The sequence below is a fragment of the Poecilia reticulata genome, linkage group LG19, assembly GCF_000633615.1.
Source record: "Poecilia reticulata strain Guanapo linkage group LG19, Guppy_female_1.0+MT, whole genome shotgun sequence".
In the NCBI taxonomy this organism is placed as follows: Eukaryota; Metazoa; Chordata; class Actinopteri; order Cyprinodontiformes; family Poeciliidae; genus Poecilia; species Poecilia reticulata.
The window spans coordinates 3,312,489-3,322,019 of record NC_024349.1 but is presented as its reverse complement, the minus strand read 5'-3'; the positions used below and the strand labels follow the sequence as shown (position 1 = coordinate 3,322,019).

The following is a 9,531-nucleotide window of genomic DNA, read 5'->3' as shown; positions in this document are numbered from 1 at the left end:
ACATGGAGACGACGTGGAGACAACGTGGAGACAGCATGGAGACAAGGTGGAGACATATATCCACGTTGTTTCCAGAACGTGGAGATATCAGATATATTAGATATCTCTGATATATCTGATCTAAAGGCATTTTGAACAATAAACATAATAAAGGAATAAAAGAAAATCAGAAAATCAACAACTTTGATTATTCTGATGTTGCAAGACATTGTTTTTGTTTTCGTGTGTGTGTGTGTGTGTGTGTGTGTGTGTGTGTGTGTGTGTGTGTGTGTGTGTTCATTTATCAAACAGCTGCAGTGAAAGGACAGTTTGAGCTGCAGCTCAGGGTTCATGGATGATGGGTTGTAACTTCGGCAGGTCAGTGAAAGTCAGACCAGCTGCAGCAATGAAGCGTCTGGTTGTTGCTGCAGCAGCAGCTGCAGCAGCAGCAGCAGCAGCAGAACCTGCAAACTGCACCGGAACCCAGAATCCGCAGGAACCTGCAGCTGGACGGCGGCAAAATAACGAATCACTTCAGTTTGAAAAGGTCAGAAATGAGCTGCGAACCGAAATCACTTCCAGGACTTTTAATGACTGACTGGCTGCAGAGAAAACGGAGATTCCTTTAGAAACCAAATGACAACATTTAACTCTCAACATTTAAATGAACCCAATGCCCCTTTACGGTGTTGCTCCTCAATAAAACACGGAGTCTGACTTTACCTGGTTTTTCCGGAGTGTTGTGAATGTTTAAGGTGAAGCAGCAGAAATCCTCTCTGCGGATGTAACTTATGGAGCAGCTCACCGGTTTGTGTCCCGCACTCCTCTCCAGATGGCCGGATGGGATCCGAGGGAACCCCCCCCCTCCCCCCCGTCTGCGTGATCCCACCGCAACCTCTTCAACTCCACCGCGGGCGGTCCGCCAGCAGCCGCCTCATCATCCCCGGCGTCCGCAGCCTCCAGCCGGCGGAAGGCGGGCAGCGGTCCGGAGCGGCGGAGCGGGAAGCAGGTAAAGGTTCGGTCAAAGTGTCCCGGTCCAGCCCAGCCGGCGGTACTGCGGGAGCAGCAGGAGGAGGAGGAGGCGGCGCAGGGAGGGGGCTGTGCGCAGCACGGCTGCCCCGAGCAGCTTCACCAAGTTCAAGTTTGCGTAAAGGTGACCGGAAGCGTCACGGCAGCACGCAGCGTGGATCCAGTGGACGGGTCCAGCGGAACCAGCCGAACCAGCGGGGCTGGATCCGGAGTCCGCGGGATAAAACCGCTGCTGGGTGGATTGTGTGAAATTCAAGGACACGCAGGAGAAGCTGGGTCGGTGGTTTTACCCTCCGCGCGTTGCGCGCAGCAGGGGGCGCAGTTTCCCCTCAACTTACAATCAGTGACAACAAATAGAGAAAGAGCAGGAAGCAGCAGAAAACCATCCAACCGTCATCCATCCATCTGTACATCCATCCATCCGTCATCCAACCATCTGTCATCCATCCATCATCCAACCATCCATCATCCATCCATCCATCCATCCATCATCCAGCCATCCATCCATCCTTCATCCATCATCCAACCATCATTCATCCATCCATCATCCAACCATCTGTTCATCCATCTGTTCATCATCCATCCATCCGTCATCCATCTGTTCATTATCCATCCATCTATTCATCCATCCATTAATCCATCCATCATCCATCCATCATCCATCCATTMATCCATCCATCATCCATCCATCCATCCATCCAACACTTTGTCCCAGTTGGGTGCTGGTTCCCATCAACAACAGAAAACTAAAAACTTTAAAAAGTTTCTGTAATTCAGATCTTTCTTTAATTCAATTCAATTAAATGTATCAATTAATCAATCAATCAAATCAATTAATGTAACATATTATGCAATTATCTTCAAAGAGTGGATGGCGGGCAGGAAGGAGCTCCAGTAGCAGTCAGTGTTCCAACATATCTGAATAAGCCTCTGACTGAAGACTGTTGCTGTATGACAGTCTCATGCTAACATGCTAACAGCTCCACATCCAGACAGCAGAGACGATATTCCACAGCAACATGATGACGTCATCAGCTGCTAGCAGCTCTGCTAATCCGCCTCCTTTGCTTTAGCTGCTGCTCTGTAAATGTCTGACTGTACAGTCAGAAAGCTGAGCAGAGAGCGGATCCTGGTGCTAAACAACCAGATGTCGCTAATGAAAGACATTTCTGACTGTATAAAGTTTTCACTGTCAGCTGGGAGGTTACAGGTCAAACACCAGACCGATGTCCTCCATGTGTCTTCTTCCCCCGTCTTTCCTATATTCAGGGATTCCTGTCCTGTGAAACAGGAAAAGCACCAGACCTCCTACTGAGAGAGAAACACCTTGGTTCAGATGCAGGAAGGGCGACGCTGCGTTTCTGGCTAAACAGCTGCATCACAGCCACGCACCAAACACGGCCGGGCGCCATAACTCAGCGGACCCCCCAGAGGTCCGGGCTGCAGATTTCTCTGGGTTTGTCCTTGAGAAGCAGCTCATTAGGCGGCGCGCCTCAGGGAGAAACAGTTTGTCCCGGCTGGGACGGCTGCAGGCGGAGCAGGCAGGCCATTACAGAGGAGATGGAAACCGAGCCGCCGGGGGGGGGGGTCTCTCCACATGAGTGTTTTCTAACCAAATATCCATCGTTACTCATTAACCCAGAGTGCAGAAGGTCTGCAGGGCGAGAGCAGCAGCAGGTCAGCCGCAGCGTTTCCACTCAGAGCTGAATAAACATGGAACCAGAGATTCACCGATATGATATCAATACCTGCATCAGGTCCCCTATTGAAAAAACATCAGGTATCAGTGACAGTGTGCCAGATCTATAGGGCAGGTCTAATTCTATATTAGACTATTGATTACCCTTATTTTTGTAATTAAGTAATTGATTATTCTGACGATTAGTAGAGTGATTGAATTAAAAATTTGATTAAAATCCTGGTAATTTCTGCTAAAAGCCCAAATGTTCAAATCTGTGCATAATTATTTACTGTCTCTTAGAAAACTAACCTGTAACAAAAACAGCTCATTTTTTAAGCAAACCTGGACAGAAATGACAGAAATCTAAATTTGATAATAAATCATCAGGCTCTTAGTTTGTTTTCATGTTCAGTAAATTTAACTGATGAATTTTCACTTTTCAGACGTTTATGGGTTTCGTGTCCCGCTGAGTGACGGGATTACTGGTGGCCTGCAAAACGCTGAAAACCGGAAAATGTCCGGGGAAAAGAGAACCTTTGTTATGCTAATGTTATCCCTTATAAAAAGGGAGAAATACAAGAGAAATGATCAGACGGAACCAGTGCACCTTTACTTGTTCTTGTATTATTTGTAAAGAGCGCACGAGTCCCCCTAGTGGACTCTTGACTATGGCGCCAATGACAAAGGACTATATTTCTTGCACACACCGAATCAAACTAAATTAGGATAATCAACAATTGGATCTAATATTAAAATGGTCAAATTAATATCATACCCTGCAACACTAACAGCAGTTAGCATTCATCAGCGGCTCACAGGCGGAAGTGAGAGCGGTGAGCGACACCGATCAATCATTCTTCTGTATGGTCGATAATAAAGCTGAGATGATCTGAGTCTCTCCACGTGGAACCAGCCAACTCGTTCTCATCTGCAACCCCACGTTGCCTCCAACACACCTGCAGCTGCAGACAGATGCAGCTGCAAACACAGATATCTGCGGCCGGCCGGCGGATTAACGGTTTAATCCCTCACAGAGACGGGATGAGAGCAGCCGGTGTCCTGCTGAGCGAGTTTACAGGTGTGGGACAGAAAAAAAGACTGACTCAGCTGTTTGAAAGCTCATCGTTTGCTGCGGCGTCTCTCCAGGTGGTTCTGTAATCTGTTTCTTTCTCTGCGACTGATTGTCTCCTGAAAACCGAACCGAAGAGTCAAAGATCTTCTGTCGCTCTGAAAACCGGCTGGTTCTGATAATCAGGGATATTCTCACTTTGGAACTTTATGAACTAAACTTAGAAACTGATCCCTTGGATTTAGGGTACAGGTAAATTCAGGTAAATCCAGGTAAATTCAGGTAAATCCAGGTAATTCCAGGTCAGTGGTGGGAAGTAACTAACGAAGTACAATTTTCGTGAATCTGTACTTAAGTAGATTTAATAATGGATACTTTCTACTTTTACTCCACTACATTTTACAGTAAGTATCTGTACTTTCTACTTCACTACATTTCTACAAACTGTCTCGTTACTCGTTACATCCAAGTCGCGTTTCTCTTTTTGTCCGTTAAAATGTGAAGTTCAGGGATTTAAGGTGGCGCCGTAAAATACGAGCAATAACGTGACTTAGTGTCTGTTGTCACCCATCGGCTCCACCTTTACTCGCTGCGGAGCTCCAGACATGCGCAGTGGTTTCCTCTGAGCGTCAGTAATATAATAGCTGCATAAATTATACAATAAAATCAGCAGCGCTTCGCTTTCACAGACGGTGGGACTTTGTCCAATTTTTAACGTCACTTGGAAGGAAAGCTTAAAGAAAGGTAAGATCTGTGGACGTGATGCTAGCAAAGCTAGCTGTACTGAAACACATGTTGCATCTGCGATGAAAAAAAGTTGTCACTCATGCGCTGAATTACTGTGTGGAGGTGTTTACTGAGGTGTGCAGATATGGGACAACGCTGTGACCAAAGTGCAATAAAGTAATATGACATTCATGGACGATCCGATTCTTCTGGACGGATCTTGACCAAGTCCTATAGTACTGAAGCCTCACTGAGAGCCATTCTTTGTTCTTGTAATGCTCTGCGTACACTGCAGTAGCTATTTTATTTCATTAAAATATCTTTATATTTAATTGGCGAATAAATAAAACAAGAACGTAGCAACACAGAGCATGCTCATTGCTCTTTGTTTTCATCTCCTGTCATGGTGGCAGACGTTGCAGCAGGAGGGAGGATGAGAACAGTCACGGTGCTCCTCCTGCTTGGTTACTTCTTGCTTATTGGGCCTTGGACAGTGTTCATAGTTGAGCGTTGTTAATTGCTATGTTTAATGGTGCAATTTCTGACATTGGCAATATGGGCAACCGCCCAGGGCATTATTTCTTTAGGGATGGCAGGAGACCTCTGTGTATTGTGGCACAGAGATGAAAGCAAAACAGAATGAAGAAGAGTTTGAATTGTCACTGGTTAAATTTATTTCAGCTCTAAGTACTTCATATCTAGGTGGTTTTATGGGAAAGTGGATCTTTCAGATCAATTTGAGAAGCAATTTTGATAGGTGCATTTAATGTTATTGTCATGTAGCGTGGGGTGCTGGTTTTGATTTGGTCTTGGGTTCGGTGGTCTAGACTAAAACTCTGCTACGAGGCTCCTTGGTTCCATGTCCTCCTTTGCCAGTTGGATTTCTTTCAAAATAAATGTGTGGCAAAAAAAGTGAAGTTCATGTTATGTTAGGACAGGAGACCAGATGTTTCCATCCCTGAAATTATGATGCATAGAATCATATATCTAAGTCTAAACTATGTTACAGACTAAACTCAATAAAAACAGGCTTTATCTGTGGCTTTGTTCATTAAAATGGCACATTTCTCATGTATTAAAATTAAATATGATTGGTTCACTTAATGATATTAGTGATTAGGTAATGCATTCAGCAAGTACTTTTACTTTTAATACGTATTTTTAAAAGCCAGGACTTTTTTAGTTTTACTTAAGTAAAATGTTAATGTGGTACTTTGACTTTTACTTAAGTACATTTTTGTCTGTGTATTTGTACTTTTACTTAAGTACATTTTTTGAGTACTTTCTCCACCACTGTTCCAGGTAAATTCAGGTAAAGTCATGTAAATCCAGGTAAAGAAATCCAGGTAAATTCAGGTAAAGAAATCCAGGTAAATCCAGGCGGTACCCTGCCGCTCTCCCTCCATGTGCAACAGGCTCCTCCAGCAGCTCTGGGCAGCAGCTCCCTGATTTCACCGGATCCAAAGCTCATTAAGTCACTCAGTTCCAGGTTGCATTAGGGCAAAAAAATAATAATTTGATTTGCATCATTTCAGGCTGCAGTGTGAATGTACCCTAAAAATCGACTCGTTGGTGAAACCTCTGAAGCCATTTGACCTAGTCAAAGCCCGGAACAGCATCTCCAGGATGAATGAGGTGAACATGTCCTCCCTGTTAAGGTGGTGATTCTACTGAACGTTGGCAGCTTGTTGGTCTGTAAAATCATCGTGTGGCTCAACATCCCAGAGCTTGATGAGGATATTTACACAAACGTCAAAGCTTCGTCGTTTAAAACCAAACCGAATTTTCCGTTTGTTCAGCAGCCGTCAGCCTTTCAGAGCTGGAAGCTAAATCAACGGCTTGGTTGCGGCTTTGTTTGGACTGGATAACTCTGCCGCTCCGGCGGCAATAAAAACAGAAAGTCGTAGCCTCTCGTCTTCCACAGCAACGAGCGCCGGCTGATTTGCAGAATCTGAATGGGTTTTCATGTAAAAATATTCAGGACCTGCGTCGCCTCCAGTGTGCAGAATCAGTCAGAATGAGCCGGCGTTGTGTACTCTGCTCAGAGGGGAATCATTTGTATTCAAAGCAGGTTCGCAGCACATCAGCGAGGCTTCCAGCCGACTTCAAAATCCCTTCCAGCATAAAAGGGAATCCTGTACAGCGGGCCACCAGGTGGGCAGAGCAGAACGCCGTTTCAGGAGTTTTCATCCGGGCCGAGCCTCGTTCATTCCAGCTCCATTCATTTTCTACAACTTCTACACCAGCAGCAAGATTCCCTGCATTAAAGCAACTTTAATATTTGATTCAGAGTTGAACATGAGGAGCAGATTCCAGCCTCAAGCAAACAGCGACTCCTGATTGGATATTTCTAAAGCTTTTAAAATAAGAGGAGCTGTAATGAGCTTCATCGTGGTGAGAAATATCAGGCTCCCTGCAGGAAGGACCGAGTCCGCACTTTACAAGAAAATAACATCCCAGGAAGTCTTTATGGGAACGAAGGAAGCCGACGACATCCGAGCGAGGAGATGTGAGAAGCTGAGATTCATCATTTCATTTTGAAGACATTTCCCACCTAGAAGGAAATGTCCTCTTATACAAGGTTTGCAGGTTTCACCAACTCAAATGTAAAGCTTAAGCGCGCACACACACACACACACACACACACACACACACACACACACCTTAAAGAGGAAGTAATGGTGAGATTAACTCTTGTCATATTTTAACTTTAGTTGAAGTCCTTTAACGTTGCTACTTTTAATCTGTTTCCCTATTTATCTCATCTGTTGCTCTCTCCACTTTAGCTCCTCGTTTACTCTTTTCCATTTCTTCTTCTCAGCTTTATTTACCTCCATAGTTTCATATGAAGCTCGAACACTTTATAAAATCCACAAAACTTCTCAGTTAATGTCACAACAAATGGTACTTTTAGCTTAGTGCTAGCTGCAGCACTGAACTTGTGGTCAGTTTGTTGTGCTAACAGCTGTTAGCTTTCTGCAGATATCAGCGACTAATTTGGAGCCTGTTTGTGGTTCTTGGCAGCAGCTTTGTGCTGCATATGTCTCTACAGCGTCAACCCGTAAAGTCAAGCTAGCTAACTTTTAAAATCAGGAAAAGTTATCCAGCTAGCAAACTTTGTATTAGTATTAAAAAGCAATATTAGCTTTAATCTTGCTAGTAATGCCTGGCTACGACATGCAGCGTTCGGGTCGTGGTGTCAGTTTGGTGCCATAACTTGTTTTATCACGCTGTGATAAACAGCTGTAGTTCACTGACAGCATGCTAGCTAATGTTAGATAAATGTGGGTAACCATGGCAACCAGTGAGTTTAAACGCCGGTCAAGTTGCACGAGTATCTGCTGTGTTTAATCCCCTTTAGCACCAAAATACACCATGGCTCTTTATTCAGTTTGTGGTATTGTGGGTCTGTTTCTGTCAAGAAAAGCTACAAGAAAAACTAATAAATGAATAAAATAAAGTGTCTTTTATGGATTTAAAGCTCTAGTTTTAGTTGAATATTTGCTGCACAACTCAAAGAAGAAAAGATAAATCCTGAAAACAGGTTTGGTTTCCACCTCTTGTTGGATAAATGATGAAAAACCAGAGAGGTCATCATCTGGGTTTAGAGTCCATCCGGCTCGGATCGGATCCAGAAGGTTTCTTTTTCACAGCAAACAGGACAGCAGCCAGCTGACGGGAAGGAAACCGGATCCTGTCCGACTCGGGTTCACGGCATCCTGTTACAGGCAGCAGCACCTGAGATCCAGGTGGACGTCCTGATGAAAGGAGGAAGAGGAGCTGATCTGTTCATCACGAGGCAGGCCGCCTCGTTTCCGCTTCCATCTTCTCAAACATCACGGCGTCCATCACGTTTCTGTGAAAATGCAAACTTTGTTTTACCTGAATTATAGTAACGATTTGTGATGGTGTCAAAAGTGGGAGAGTTTTCAGCAAAAAGCAACAGTTTAGTTTCATTTTGTTGACATGAAAACAGCATTTTAGACGTCCTTGTATAATATTTAACATAAAACATGTTCAGTAATGAAACATGTTTTGCGCTGCCTCAGCATTTTAGGAGGATGAGAACCACACCAAGCAAACTGCTCACATATCAAAGAAATACTCCATTATGCGAAACATTAAAAAAATATTTGAGATGTTTCCTTGGACCAGGCCTCAGATGGTCCAAACGGGGCAGAGCGGGAGTCCAGCCTGTTTCCATGGCGTCTCAGATGATCATCATAAAGAGCCAACATGTTTCTATAAGCAGATCTGGGAGAAAATATCAAATTAATCTGATTCCAGCTAACAAAAGGAAAAGCATCAACCGGCTCCGGGCGTCTGGGCCACGTTTCACCGTTTCATCATGACTGAAGCCGCTGAGCTAACAGGAAGTGATGTCGGCTCAGCTGATTAAATCGCTCCATGGCCCAGCGGCGTATGTTCACAGCTGGTTGGTGTGAGGCTGATCACAGCAGCTTGTGGGTTTAGTCTGGCTGCTGCGTCTTTCCCCTGACAGCCTGATCGGCCTCTTCGACAGCTTGGCTCCAACATCGTGAGCCTTTTCCTCGCTCAACGCCTCCATGGCGCCAACTAAAAGAGCAACTTGGTGAGTCATCTTCGCCAGAGACGCTGGCTTACCATCTGAAGAGTCGTGAAGTTGCTTCACAAGCAGAGGAAGGGATAAAATGTTTCCTCAGAACCAGTTTGGGTTCATCGTTTGTCCTGCTGGTTCTGTGCAGCTGCATCGCAAACGGGAAGGAAACAAGATGGAGACGGGAGGAAAACTGAGGCTGAAGCTTTTCACCGCTTCCTGAAGCACAGATTGGTTTTACAATGAATCCAATAAATCATAACGATGCGTCACAGGGCAAAAATAAAACCCAGCCACCGCCTGAGTTTAACAGAAATGAGTTTCCGGTTGGAGAGTTGCTGCCTTCCAGTCCTCCAGTTGTGGAAAAGATGCTTAGGAACGGTCAAATCTGTGGCACCAAAGGAAAAACTCCTCAAATATGGTCCAGAAAAGTCCAACAAATTATTAAAACCTGGAAGGAAACAGAACCAT

General features: G+C 44.7%; 1 protein-coding gene across 2 annotated transcripts in view; it reads right to left on the bottom strand.

The window, feature by feature from the left end:
• The window catches only part of kcng4a (potassium voltage-gated channel, subfamily G, member 4a), a 25,728-nt gene extending 24,454 nt beyond the window's left edge, over positions 1-1,274 (bottom strand). Inside the window, exon 1 of one of the 2 annotated variants that reach the window (XM_008436473.2) lies at positions 703-1,274. The gene's annotated coding sequence lies outside the window, so the exon portion shown is untranslated. The remainder of the gene's footprint in view (positions 1-702) is intronic. The other variant, XM_008436474.2, reaches the window with a different exon arrangement.
• Between the last annotated feature and the right edge of the window lie 8,257 nt (positions 1,275-9,531).